The sequence below is a fragment of the Callithrix jacchus genome, chromosome 7 (assembly GCF_049354715.1).
Source record: "Callithrix jacchus isolate 240 chromosome 7, calJac240_pri, whole genome shotgun sequence".
Lineage (NCBI taxonomy): Eukaryota > Metazoa > Chordata > Mammalia > Primates > Cebidae > Callithrix > Callithrix jacchus.
In genome coordinates this window covers 20,698,794-20,712,318 of record NC_133508.1, presented here as the reverse complement: position 1 = coordinate 20,712,318, position 13,525 = coordinate 20,698,794, and the positions used below count along the sequence as shown (strand labels likewise).

At 36.3% G+C, this 13,525-nt stretch overlaps 1 protein-coding gene across 1 annotated transcript in view; it reads right to left on the bottom strand.

The window, feature by feature from the left end:
• The window catches only part of PLXDC2 (plexin domain containing 2), a 434,538-nt gene that overhangs the window by 217,425 nt on the left and 203,588 nt on the right, over positions 1-13,525 (bottom strand). The gene's annotated exons all lie outside the window — the stretch shown is intronic.

Sequence of the window (13,525 nt, the reverse complement as noted above, 5' to 3'; positions counted from 1 at the left end):
TTAAATGTTTTAAGAGGCAATTTTGATGAGAAATACCTAGAAAAATTATATTATTTTTGGTTAATTCTGATTGCAATGTTTTTTAAGCATGAAATGTAATTGTGCTTATCAATTTGAGGAGTTACTAGACTGAAAATATTTTAAAACATTCAGGTAAATGTAAAAAAATGTCGAACAAATAGGTCTATGAGTTAAATAATAAGGTTTGGGATGTGAATTTTGTCTAATTCATTTATTATCTAAGTGATAATTAAATTTAAAAAATTTCTTGAAATCCAGTCAAAACATAAATCCCATGTAGTTTTTCAGAAAACCTCTCTCTCTCTCTCTCTGTGTGTGTGTGTGTGTGTGTGTGTGTATATATGTATGTATATATAGAGAAACTGATTACAAAAAGGAAAAGAATATTCCATGCAGAATTCTAAATAGATTTTGTCTCATTACTAAAATAAAGACTATGACATAAAATGTAAATGTTGAGAATAGTGGTTAAATGGTACAGTAAGTTTGTAATCCCGACACTTTGGGAGGCCAAGGTGGGTGGATCACTAAGGTCAGGGATTTGAGACCAGCCTGGCCAACATGGTGAAACATAGTCTCTACTAAATACAAAAATTAGTGGGTGTGATGGCACGTGCCTGCAATTCCAGCTTCTCGGGAGGCTGAGGTAAGAGAATCACTTGAATGCTGGGGGTGGAGGTTGCAGTGAGCCAAGATCATGCCACTGTACTCCAGCCTGGGAGACAGAGTGAGATTCCATCTCAAAAAAAAAAACCAAAACCCTAGCTATATTTGCAATTAAATTCTGGGTATGGCACACAAATTATATATACACCTTAGTGAAAAAAAGAAAGGTCTTTATTGGTGGAAGAAGAACAAAGTAGATATAAAGAAAGAAGAAGGAAGAATATGAAGTCCCCAAGATCTTTGAAACCTCAGTGGGTTTCCCACCCTCCTTCTGTTTCAGAACCTCATAATGACACTGATAGTTTAGGTTTTCTGAGGGTGAAACACACTGTGCATGTGTCACCTATGTATGCAACTTCTCTGTGCTGGCTTGGCTTCACCACAGGAAGATTTGGAGGTGGGAACCTTCCTTGACATTGGGCACAAGCCATTTTGCTCATGTCATTACGCTGGCCACAGTGGTTGGTGGCATGCATGAGCAGATAACCTAAGAAGGAACAAATTCTTTACTCAGGCAATCAGGAATTTAGGTAGAAAGAGATCATTTCCCTTGTTCCGATTGCTGAGATGTGTAGGTGTGAGACCTCGAACCACTGCCTCCATTTTACTACCATGAGAAAACTCTGCCTGAAGATAAAGCAAAGACATAGCTTAAAGAAGGAATTGCAGGCCAGACATGGTGGCTCACGCCTGTATCCCAGTACTTTGGGAGGCCGAGGTGAATGAATTACCTGAGGTCAGAAGTTTGAGACCAGCCTGGCAAAAATGGTGAAAACTGTCTTTATTAAAAATACAAAAATTAGCCAGGAATAGTGGCGGATGCCTGTGGTTACAGCTACTCGGGAGGCTGAAGTTGAAAAATCACTTGAACCCAGAAGGTGGAAGTTGCAGTGAGCCTGGGTAACAGAGTGAGACTCCATGGAAGGAAGGAAGGAAGGAAGGAAGGAAGGAAGGGAGGGAGGGAGGGAGGGAGGGACGGAGGGAGGGACGGAGGGAGGGAGGGAGGGAGGGAGGGAAAGAGGCAGGGAGGGCGGAAGGGCAGAAGGGCGGAAGGGAGAAAGGGAGGAAGGGAAGGCGGGCAACCTAACTGAAGCATCTTTGAACAAGGCCACCTAGAGTTGAATTCATTAAATATTTTCTTCAAAGCTACCCTTTAATACCATTCGCTGAATTTTTTTAAATAAAAAATTATGTGAAATAATAATTCATTTAATTTTTCAGTGACTAGTATAAAATGGTGGTTTTGAAGAAAATATTCAATGTGTTTACATCAAAATGTAAATTTTTATCCCTATTGACAGTGTTATTACAAAGATTTCAGCAACACCGAAGTTAAAGATGTACTCTTCAGGTGAATTACATAACAGATTCTATGATGCTGCAAAATTTCCCTGTAATTACTAAACAGATATTTTCTTTAAAATGTCAAAATTTCAGAATTGAATTCAGTATCATTTTTGAAATCAGCATGTATAAAATAACCCTGGCATTTTCCTTAATCTCTGGATTTCTGTGATTAGCTAAGAAACAGTCTTGAAGTTGTGACAAAGAACAAGAATATCATTGTACTTAAATAGCGAATTATCTGCAAAAACATATATAATTTACTCTAATTACAAATATCCACAACTGATACAGCCATGTGAAAATACACCTTCAGTTTTACTTAAATCAGAGCTGCCAAAAACAATATCACATCTTTGAAATACTAGAGCTTGGTATTTGACTTCTATAGCCCACGCTTGCCAAGTTGTCATGGCAACTTTTATTCAAAAAGGAAGACAATTTATTGTTTACTTAGGAATGCAGAGACACAAGTTATTGAATTCCAGAGAGGTGTTTCGCTCAGATATTCAGAACAACCATAAAATAGATGTCTCAAAAATGTGACATTTTAGCACTAGTAAATTATTCAAAACATGTCTTGTCCTTTTTTAGGAGTAATGGCACTTAAGATTCGTCAAAAGCCACTTTGAGTACAAAGATTTTCATTTTCTGTTCAAAAGCAAACTATTTCTAACACCATAGAAAATAAAACAAAACACTACTGTGATTTGCCTAGTTGCCAATTCATTTAGAAAACCAACTGTTAGAGAAAGTAGATGGCACAGTATGTGGCTATAAATCGTATAAATCCATATTCCTCAAAAATGCATGGAAATGTTCAGTTGTAGACAAACAGAGGACATACACCAAAAACACAGAGGAAAAGTTATCATAGCTCCAGCTTAGCCATTCTGCAGCAATCAACCAATCTACATAATTCCGAACCTAAATGCTGCCGCCTTTTCTATCATGGGTGCTGATTTTATGATGGATAATGTTTATGAATGCCTCACATGGCCTCATGCAGTAATAATATTTGAACTCCAGCTTCATTTCATTTAGAACTTAAAAAATAAAAGATCAAAAACATATTGTCTGATTATCACTGTGGTAGTCATTTGATATATATGGATACTTGAAATAGAATCAAAATTCTTATTAAGATTATTTAACACTGAATCAATTGGGCACCTCTTGAAGATCATTCCTTAATGAATAAAGGAAGATTATAATTTGAATTATTCTTGCCAGGTGTTAACAAATAGATTGCTATCTTATAAGAATGATTTTAAAATACTACTTGTGGATACTGCACTCCTCAGAAATAAAGAGTTAATAAGAGTTCCCTGTGATCTAAGAAAACTCATGTTGATATAAGAAACCAAAAGCACATGATAAAACCAAAAGAATGGGATGAAATAACAAGAGGAGAGAAAGGGTGAACTGCCAGTTGTCAGGTAAAGAATTACAGAGACGAACCCACTACTGGCCAGAATAAACATGACTAAATTACCGGTCAGAACACAGGAAACAGTCCTGAGGTACACACAACATGAAATGAAAAAGAATAATGAGAAGAATGTCTAGGACGAATGTTATGGATGGAAATTTGTGTCCCCGGGACAAAATATGTAAGTCGAAGCCCCAGTGCCAAATGTACTTGTATTTGGAGATAAGAGTCTTTAGGAAGGTAATTAAGGTCAAATAATGTCATAAGAGTGGGGTTCTGATCCCATAGCATTAGTGCCCTTGTAAGAAGAGATTAAGATTCATTTTCTCTCCTTCCCCCTCTTTTTAATAGCTTTCTCTATCATGTGAGGATACACAGTAAGGAAGCTGTCTATAAGCCAGAAAGGGAGCCCTTACTAAGAACCCAAGCAGCTGGCACCTTGATTTGGGACTTTTAGCTGCCAGGACTGTGAGAAAAAATATTTCTGTTCTCAGACCACCTAGCCTATTGTATTTTGTTATGTCATCTCAAGCTGACAAGGCAAAAGTCATCATATAAATTGCAGGGGGAAAAAAGGAGATCAGATGCATACATAGTTGTTGTAGAAAAAAATACATATATTTTAAAATTTTTATATCTCAATTTTTTCTGAGATAAAGACTTGAATTTGCACATCATATCCCAAGAAAATCTGCAATAGAATTTTGAGTACTGCAATATTTCCTAATGAGGTTTTCTACAGATTAATGAAGAAGTCTTTCAGGCATCTAGAAAGATAAATTGAGCTATCAATATGGAGGAAAAAACATTGAATAAGCTGGTACTTGGTACCTCTCCATATTATCTGTCATCAATAACGATTATACAATCTTAGAGAATAAAGTTGTGACTCAAGATTTTTTTTTGTTCAGTCAAGTTGTTATTTAAGTATATAGGCAACAAATGTATTTCTAACACATACGAATATACAAAGACTATACCACCAATAAGAACTTTTTAAAACTGTAATGCCTAATTATACACTGAATCAACCAAGGGGTGAATCAATATTCCTATAATAAAAATTCTGTAAATATTAGCTGTATTTAGCATGTGTCTATCTACGGGAATAGAGAAACTAAAGCAAATCTGATCATGAGCACTATCTCCATGAAAACTATATAAAGAGAAAAAGGACAATTTCATTATCATGGTTATAAATCAGAATGCTATTACTATCAACCATGAAAATATAAAAATAACTAATGTTTCATAGCAGGCAATTGGCAGATAAATCTGAAAGTCTAAAAGTTTAAAAAGTAGTAAACTCAAAATTTAAATTTTTTAGATAACCTTTTGTGGTAGAGGCCTGAAACTTGTTGCATTCATGTTGTATACATGGCACTGAGCGCCAGCTTAAAAAAAAAGTAAATCCATAATTTTCCTCAAGCGTAGTATTGTTAACTGAAGAATCACAAGGTTCACAAATTTGGAAGGAAAGCTTTATTTCTCCTTTGCAAATTCTAATATAATTAGGATACTTGAGGGAGGGGACAGGGATAGGAGCTTTATCTCACACTGCATTTCATGTAGTCCACTCCCAAACCAGCTTTGAGCTACCAGTCATTTCACAAGGCAGCCCCTGCAAGCTACAGACTGGCCCACTGTGCAGACTGGAAAGGGTATTTTCCAGCAAAAGTAGAGAGCAAGACAAGACAGGGATTTATGTTAATTAGGGTTGTTGAGTACACATATTCAATAAGCTATAGGAGGAGTCACGAGTATTTATGAAAGGAGAAACATGTCAAGTGCAATTGAGCTTTGTGTCTCTTCAAGGGTCATGTGTACAAAAAATGTTGTTAGCCAGATCCAAGGGTGGAGTTTTGGGCCCCCTGACATCAAAAGGTGAAGCCAAGGACACAAAACCTCTCACTGGGCATCCTCCTTGAGTTAGTGGAAACCGGTCCAGATGTGGCAGTCTGGTTTTAGGAGGGGATGCATTGTGAAACTGGAGAATGGCAATCTGGAAATTGTAAAGTGGGAGGGGGTATCCAGTTGCTGCCTCAGATGATTGTCTAATGGTAATAAAGGAATTGGTCATCCGTTTCTTGCTTTCCAGAACTGATTTCTGCTTACTCCTTAGAAAGAATTCTGGTTCAAGATTAATGAGGAAGGGGCATACTGGGGCATGACTGACCTCCCATCCCACCATGGCTGAGAACTCAGCTGTTTTAAGGTTTCTCTGAGGTCCTCTTGGCCATGAAGAGTCCACTCAGCTCGTTAGAAGATGAGAATTTTATTTTTACTTTTCAGTACTTATGCTATAATCTCAATTTTGCAAAGTTACATCTATTCAAATATGAATATGTACATTTCTACTCACCTATCTATTTCTCTATCCTCGCTGATAATTTGTCTAAAGATATGGGTAGAAGATGTTTACCATAGATTGGTTAATTCTAGATGATGGAATTTAGAAGGATTCTCTTCTCTCTCATCTGCATTATTTGAATTTTTTTTATAATAAACACATTATATGCAAACCACTTTTTTCTTTTTGTCTATATAAAGCTTTAGAAAATATGGGCTGGGAGCAGGGGCTCATACCTATAATCCCAGCACTTTGGGAGGCCAAGGAGGGAGGATCTTGAGGTCAGCAGATCGAGACCATCCTGGCTAACACAGTGAAATCCCCTCTCTACTAAAAATACAAAAAAATAGCTGGGAGTGGTGGCATGCGCCTGTAGTCCCAGCTATTTGGGAGGCTGAGGCAGGAGAATCACTTGAACCTGGGAGGCAGAGGTTGCAGTGAGCTGATGTCGTGCCACTGCACTCCAGCCTGGGGGACAGAGCAAGACTCTATCTCAAAAAAATAAAAACAAAAAAGAAAGAAAAGAAAAAGAAAATATGTGAAGATGCTCAGGGGCATTAAATATTGATTTTTTGAATCAAACTGCCAACATATATCAAGAGACCCAAGGCCACATACTATATACAGTAAATAGTTCTATAGAATTTCTATCATAAGTAATTTGAAGAGTTCTCAAAAAAGAATTCTTTAACATATTATAGATCAGATATTCAGTATAGATATTCAAAGTCAATAACTTAAAGTTTCTCTGAAACAGCTGACATATAAATTTCCATTACCTTTTCTTTCGAATACCAGCTTTGACAACTTAACTGCTGTAGAATGCAGTATTTTTCACTAATTGCCATAAACTAAATCAGCATTAAAAGAAATGCATAAAATACTCATTTCCACTAACTTTTGAATGAGAGATTGGAGTTCGAATCTTTATAAAGTGATTTTTTTATTGTTTTAAAGAAACAACACCAAATCATGTCCTTTTTTCATTCATTCATATAAAAGTAAACTGGACACACAGCTACATTCTGACATAGTTGTGGGTAGATCAGGAACCAGGGGCAGGAGGAAGATATCCTGTGGCCAAAGACATTAAACCTGTAGACAGGCCAACAGATCTTAGTTCTCACTGGCTTGGTCTCTAAGAAGCTGTAACTTTAGTGAGGTCAATTATCCATTCAGTTCATTTCAGTGTGACCTTTCCTGCACATAGTTTCCATCTTTTGCCAGAAGTAAAATCAAACAGAAAAAGGCAGGAGTTGTGGACTTAAAAAGCTGACCAGTGGAATGGGTAATAACCCCTGGCTGGGTTGGAAACTGACCTCATTGAAAGCAATGAGGTAAAGATCCTACCCCTGAATCTCCACCTTTTTCCATTACCTTAGAAGGTGACTTACAGGAAGTAAGGGGTGGGCAGATAATTAAGTCACATTAATTTTTTTATTAACAAAAAGTGAATGATAGTATTTAGCTTTTTTCCACTGGGTTGCTAAATAACTAAATTAAATGAACGTTATTTAAACACGTTTGAAAAGCATTAAGAACAGAATATAAAGTATTCAGCATCCTTAAATCAAGCCCTGACAATTTCAGCATTTGAACAATTACACATTAGCTCTGAATAGACTTCAGTGCCCATCAGCAAATACTACATTAATACCTTCTTCAGATACTAAGAACAATCAATTACATGGTATATAATTGAATTTACTGTTACAGTGTCAGCAGAATTAAAATCTATCCATCTGTCTCCTGTTGGTGATATCAGATTATGGCACCAGCTCTCATTACGCACATCTTTTCTGTGTCGTTTCAGTTGTTTTCCCATATCTTCATCATTTCCCCAAGAATTTTTACCTACTTGATCGATTTGCAGCATGGTCTATCCCTCTAGCGAGATCTTATCTATGACATTTGTGGGTATGATTTATTTTACCACTCCTTCGGAAGGGTTTAGTTAACTGACTCTCCCAAAAAAACGTAAGATTAGTAGAGTGGGGTGTGTGTATGTGTAGGAATTTACTGTAAAGTCAGAATACTGCACAACACATAAAAGACAGGACTCCAGATGTGTTTCCATTACAAAACAGTTTCCATTTTCCCAGTAACAATCTCTCTTGTAGATGAGATTGTCCTCTCTGCTATGCAGAGTTAGATGAGCCAGATGGCCATAAAAGCACAACACCTTTGTGATCTTTCAAATTTATAACAAAATTAACACAGTTCATTCAGTTAAGTGCTTGCCTAGATCTACGGGCATTTTGAGGTATATTAGTATATGTTTATGTTGGTTCATTTATTATGAAATAGAATGTATTTTTCACTTGAGTACGCTATATCTTTATTATCTACTCCCTGATACAACCCTTTAATCTTTTCGAGAATGAGCCTCATTGACTATTCCTAGTCAGGGAGTGATGAGATAGAAGATGCTAGAAAAACCATCTGAGGCAGAGTTTTAAACAAATTATTAGCATCTCAGTTTTGCACAGCCAATCTACAAGGGATTTCTGAGGGCTTCACAAACCCAACCAAAAATTTGATTTGAATTTAAAAAAAAAAACGTGTATGAGATTTCTACTAAAATGCATAAAATTAGCATTAAAATAATGTAGCTCAGAGGAGATTTGAGTTAAAATACAGGTTCTGACTCTAAATAGCCACTGTAAGTTCTGGGCTTTAGTCTATATAGGAAGGAGTTGAACTAGATCTCTCATAGAATGGCTTTCGACTAAGCTTCTAAGATCTATGGCCACAAGGCAAACAGAAAGTGATTGCTAGGTATAGGTCAGAAGACCATTTGCCGATTTAAGAGGTCCTAACTAAGAGACGTAAAAGGCTATATTTCAATAGCTAGTGCAGGGAGCTAGTTACAGTTAGCACTGGTATCAGTTCCATCGGTACATAATCATCCTTGTCGAGAACTTGTAGATTGGCCCCAAAGTTGGAGGCAAAGTTCACAAATGTGTTGCAGGGAAGATAAGAATCTTTGGAGACACTATGCATTATCTACATAAACTGAATAAATCATAGGTCTTGCATATATGTGTTCAACTATCTTTCAAATGCACGATACAATTGTGATGGGTAAAATGCATGTTCATTTCTCAGAGCCACTGATTTTTTTCCGTAATTTTTGATGTTATGATTTTCCAATCCACTGGAAATAAACAACTATGGTGTGGAGGGGCTTAATATGTTCTAATTTTTTTAAAAATCACCATTTGTAAAAGACAGAAATTTCTGTTCTAGATTTAACATCCATGACAAGGCTGGAAATTGGGTACTGCTTACACAGTGCCTTAGCTCAGGCTACCATAACAATGTATGATAGACCGGATGACTTAAACAACAGAAATTTATTTCTCACAGTTCTGGAGGCTGGAAGTCCAAGATCAAGGTTCCAGATGACTTTGTTTTCAGTGAGGGCTTCCTGGCTTGTAAAGGGCTACTTTCTCCCTGTGTCCTCAGGAGATCAGGAGATAATTCCCTGGAGCCTTCTCCTCCTCTTACAGGAACACAAATCCCATGGGATTAGGGCCCCACCCTTATGGCCTTATTTAACCTTAATTACTTCCTAAAGGCCCTAATTCCAAATACAGTCACACTGGGGCCTAGGACTTCAACCTATGAGTTTGGAATGGATGGGGGCACAATTTTAGTCCACAGCACACACACACAGTTTCTTTATTAAGTTTGGATTTGTAAAAAAAAGCCCCAGATCCCAGATATATTACTTTCAAAAACTCATGTCATATTCTAGTACTAATCAGAATTGCCATTCAAGCTTTCTAATATAAGAAGGCTTTTGGAAAAATCCAGTTCTCTGTCTTGACCTATTTCTTACCCCAAAAAATTGGTAACTGACTACTATTTATAATTTTAAAAGAATTATGCAAAAATTTACTCAGGATTAGTTTAGAAAAATTATTAACTCAGTTAAGAATTTCACATAATCAACTTCTGTGGAAAAGCTGGTGGTTTCTTTCTACCAACTTGTGACTACTTGGCCAATAGTCTCATTTTTAAGGTAACTGTTACTGTTTAGTCTGGTATTTCCAGTAACAGGTAATAATATACATTTTTTTTTTTTGAGACAGTCTCACTCTGTTGCCCAGACTGGAGTGCAGTGGCATGATCTTGGCTCACAGCAACTTCTGCCTCCTGGGTTCACACAATTCTCCTGCTTCAGCCTCCAGAGTAGCTGGGATTACAGGTGCACACCACCACACCCAGCTAATTTTTGTATCTTAGTAGAAATGGGGTTTCACCATGTTGGTCAGGCTTGTCTTGCACTCCTGACCTCAAATGATCCACCTGCCTTGGTCTCCCAAAGTGGTGAAATTACAGGCATGAGTCACTGTGCCCTGCCTAGTATACTTTTAGTCAGATTTTTAAAAATACTATTACTCATTTAATGTCAAAGAATAAAACTTTTCTTTAGTCTTTTTTCTTTGTTTCCAACTTCTCCACATCTCTAAAATCTTACTTCCCAGATTCAGGAAGTAATAAATAAGCAATTCATCAGCTGTAAATGGAATTCTGCTACGAGGTTTGATGTCATTTGCCATAGAGTTAGAATCTAATACTATATTACCCTTCTGCACATCATTTTCCAAATAAAGATAACTTTCTGACCTCTGTCTTCAAGATTACAAAATAGAAGTTAGAATAAAAATAACGTCACAACACTGAAATTATATCTACTTGAGATAAACACGAATATATGTTGGAAACTATAAAACGCTATTAGATATCACTTTTGTTAACACAAACAGAGGCACTGGTTGCTTAATGATGAGGTTCTGAGAAATGTGTCATTAGGCAATTTCATTATTGTGCAAACATTATGGAGTGTACTTACACAAACCTACATGGTATAATCTACTTTACACCTAGGCTATATGGTATGATCTGCTCCAGGTTACACACCTATACAGCAGGTTACTATACTGAAATCCATAAGCAACTGTAACACAATGATAAGGATTTGTGTATCTAAACATAGAGAAGTTACAGTAAAAGTATGGTATTATAACCATGTGGCATCCCTGTCATATATGTAATCTGTCCTTGACAGAAATGTTGCATGCATCACATGATTATAAACCACGCAACAACAACCAAAAAATTAGACATTCTACACTTTTATGCTATTAACATTTACAGAAGCAAGAGTTCTCCTCAAACACCAGAGATCTCAACACAGGCTTTACAGAGTGAGCAACAACCTGTAGCCTCTAATATTGGCAAACAATTTTACAAATAAACAATATTCTGAAAATTCTATTTTTACTAAATTGTATATGTGCCTCTAAGCCTATGACTTTATTTATGAAAATATGTCTCCAACAGAAAAAGCACAGAATGAACAGCAATCAAATAAATTAATTTGGCCATGAATAGCATATATTATGCTAGCATAGATAATTATTACCCTAAAGAGAATATTTATCCTAACCCAATTCTATGAGAATACTGTTACTGTTAATAGTAAACCTAGTATCCAAATGTATTACCTGTCTAATGGGATTAACAACTGCTCATAAAATGAAATCATATATATGTAATCAAATTCTGGGACTGCATTTTAAAAACTTAACATATTTTAAAAACTTAAGAAGGACAGTTAAAGAGAACATGCTATGTTGGGTAATTGTTTTCAAACTTATAATACTTCAAAATGGTAAAACAGTGTATAGATAAACCTTGATGGATACAAAATTCTTTATGTATTTCTATTTGGATTAAAAAATCCTCATAATAAACTTTTCCACATCTTGCACAATAAAACCTCTTTTAAAAAGCAGGATGCATGATACTAAGAGTCAAAAACAAACTTATAACATATTTCATATTATTTAGTTTGTCTCACCTTTAAAGTTTATCACATTGTTTTGAGGAATGCTGAACATGTGAGGAGAAAAAGAGCAGTAATAAAGAGAAAACATAGCTTTAAAGCAAATTAATTTTTAAAAATAACATAGAAATATATGCATGATATGGTTTTGCTGTGTCCCCACCCAAATCTCCAATTGCAGCTCCCATAATTTCCATGTGTCATGGGAGGGAACCAGAGGGAGGTAACTGAATCATGGGGGCAAGTCTATCCCATGCTGTTCTTGTGATAGTGAATAAGTCTCATGAGATCTGATGGTTTTATACAGAAGAGTTCCCCTGCACATGCTCTCTCTCTTGCCTGCCATCATGTAAGATATCCTTTGCTCTTCCTTCGCCTTCCACCATGATTATGAGGCCTCCTCAGTCATGTGGAACTGTGAGTTCATTAAACCTCTTTCCTTTATGAATTACTGAGTCTTGGCTATGTCTTTATTTAGCAGCATGAGAATAGACTAATACAATGCATAATTGACAAAAGGGGGCCATATTAGTTAGTAAACTAGAAATGAATAAATACGCTATAATACTTGGAATGCCAAAATGAAGAACACTTACTTTCTGTGTTTCAGCATCACCTTATGTAAAAAATGTTTCTAGCAAGCTCAAGAAGTATCAAGAGTATTGAATTAGGGTTCTACATTCTCTCCATTTTTAATCCATTAGCTCAATCCCTGCCATCTCTCATTATGAGATTTTGGTGTTTGGTTCTTCTTTTGGATCTTTTATTTTAAAACTAACAAAATGATTAATCATATATTTACAAAAACTGAGTAATAAGTGTAACTAAAACTTACGCACCTATGATATTACAAAGCCCTCTTCTTGGCACATAACATATATAATATATTTAATCATTGCAACAAACCAGTGAATTGGATACCACATTAAAGATAAAGAAACTGAAGCTGAGACATATGGAGTAGCTTGCCTCACACCACATAAATCTCAGGGATACAAAACCAGTTCTGTATAACACATACAGACTCCAGAGTCAATGTTCTCTCCACTTCCACAATACCTTGTAGTTAACAAAATTTTTAGGACCTCAAAAAAAAAAAAAATCACACACTTGCTCAAATTGTTTCTATTAGACTACTTATCAGACTTTCTGTAAGAGCCTCTCTCACGGGTCTCCCTGCTTCTCCTCCTACAAGTTCCCCTCACTCTATTCTCTACAGAGGAGAGTAATCCTTTTTGAAAAATAATCCTATTAAAACAGCAATCTAATCATAACATGGCCCACTTCAGAAGGCTTCCCATCACTCTCAGAATAAAATCCAATATCTTTACCACACACTGTGCTTGACACAACCATCTCTCCAACTTCATTTTCTCATCTCATATTCCACACAAATCACACTGCTTTTCTCATTGCCCCATGAATATGTCAATATTCTCCAACATCACACATTGTACCTGCTGTTTCATGCCCCTGAAATAATCCTCTTTTACTCTTTTAATTGCTTTAAGTCCTTTAAAACATTGTTTAACATCGATTTTTTCTTCTTCTTTTACCTCCACTGAACTTCTTTAAAAATCTCTCTCTGGGCCAGGCATGGTGGCTCACTTTGGAAGACCAAGGTGGGCAGATTACTTGAGATCAGGAGTTCAAGACCAGCCTGGCCAACATGCTGAAACTTTATCTCTACAAAAAATATAAAAAATTAGTTGGGCATGGTGGCACACACTTATAATCCCAACTATTCAGCAAGCTAAGGCAGGAGAATCACTTGAACCCAGGAGGTAGAGGTTATAGTGAGCCAAGATTGTGCCACTGCATTCCAGCCTGGGTAACAGAGTGAGACTCTGTCTCA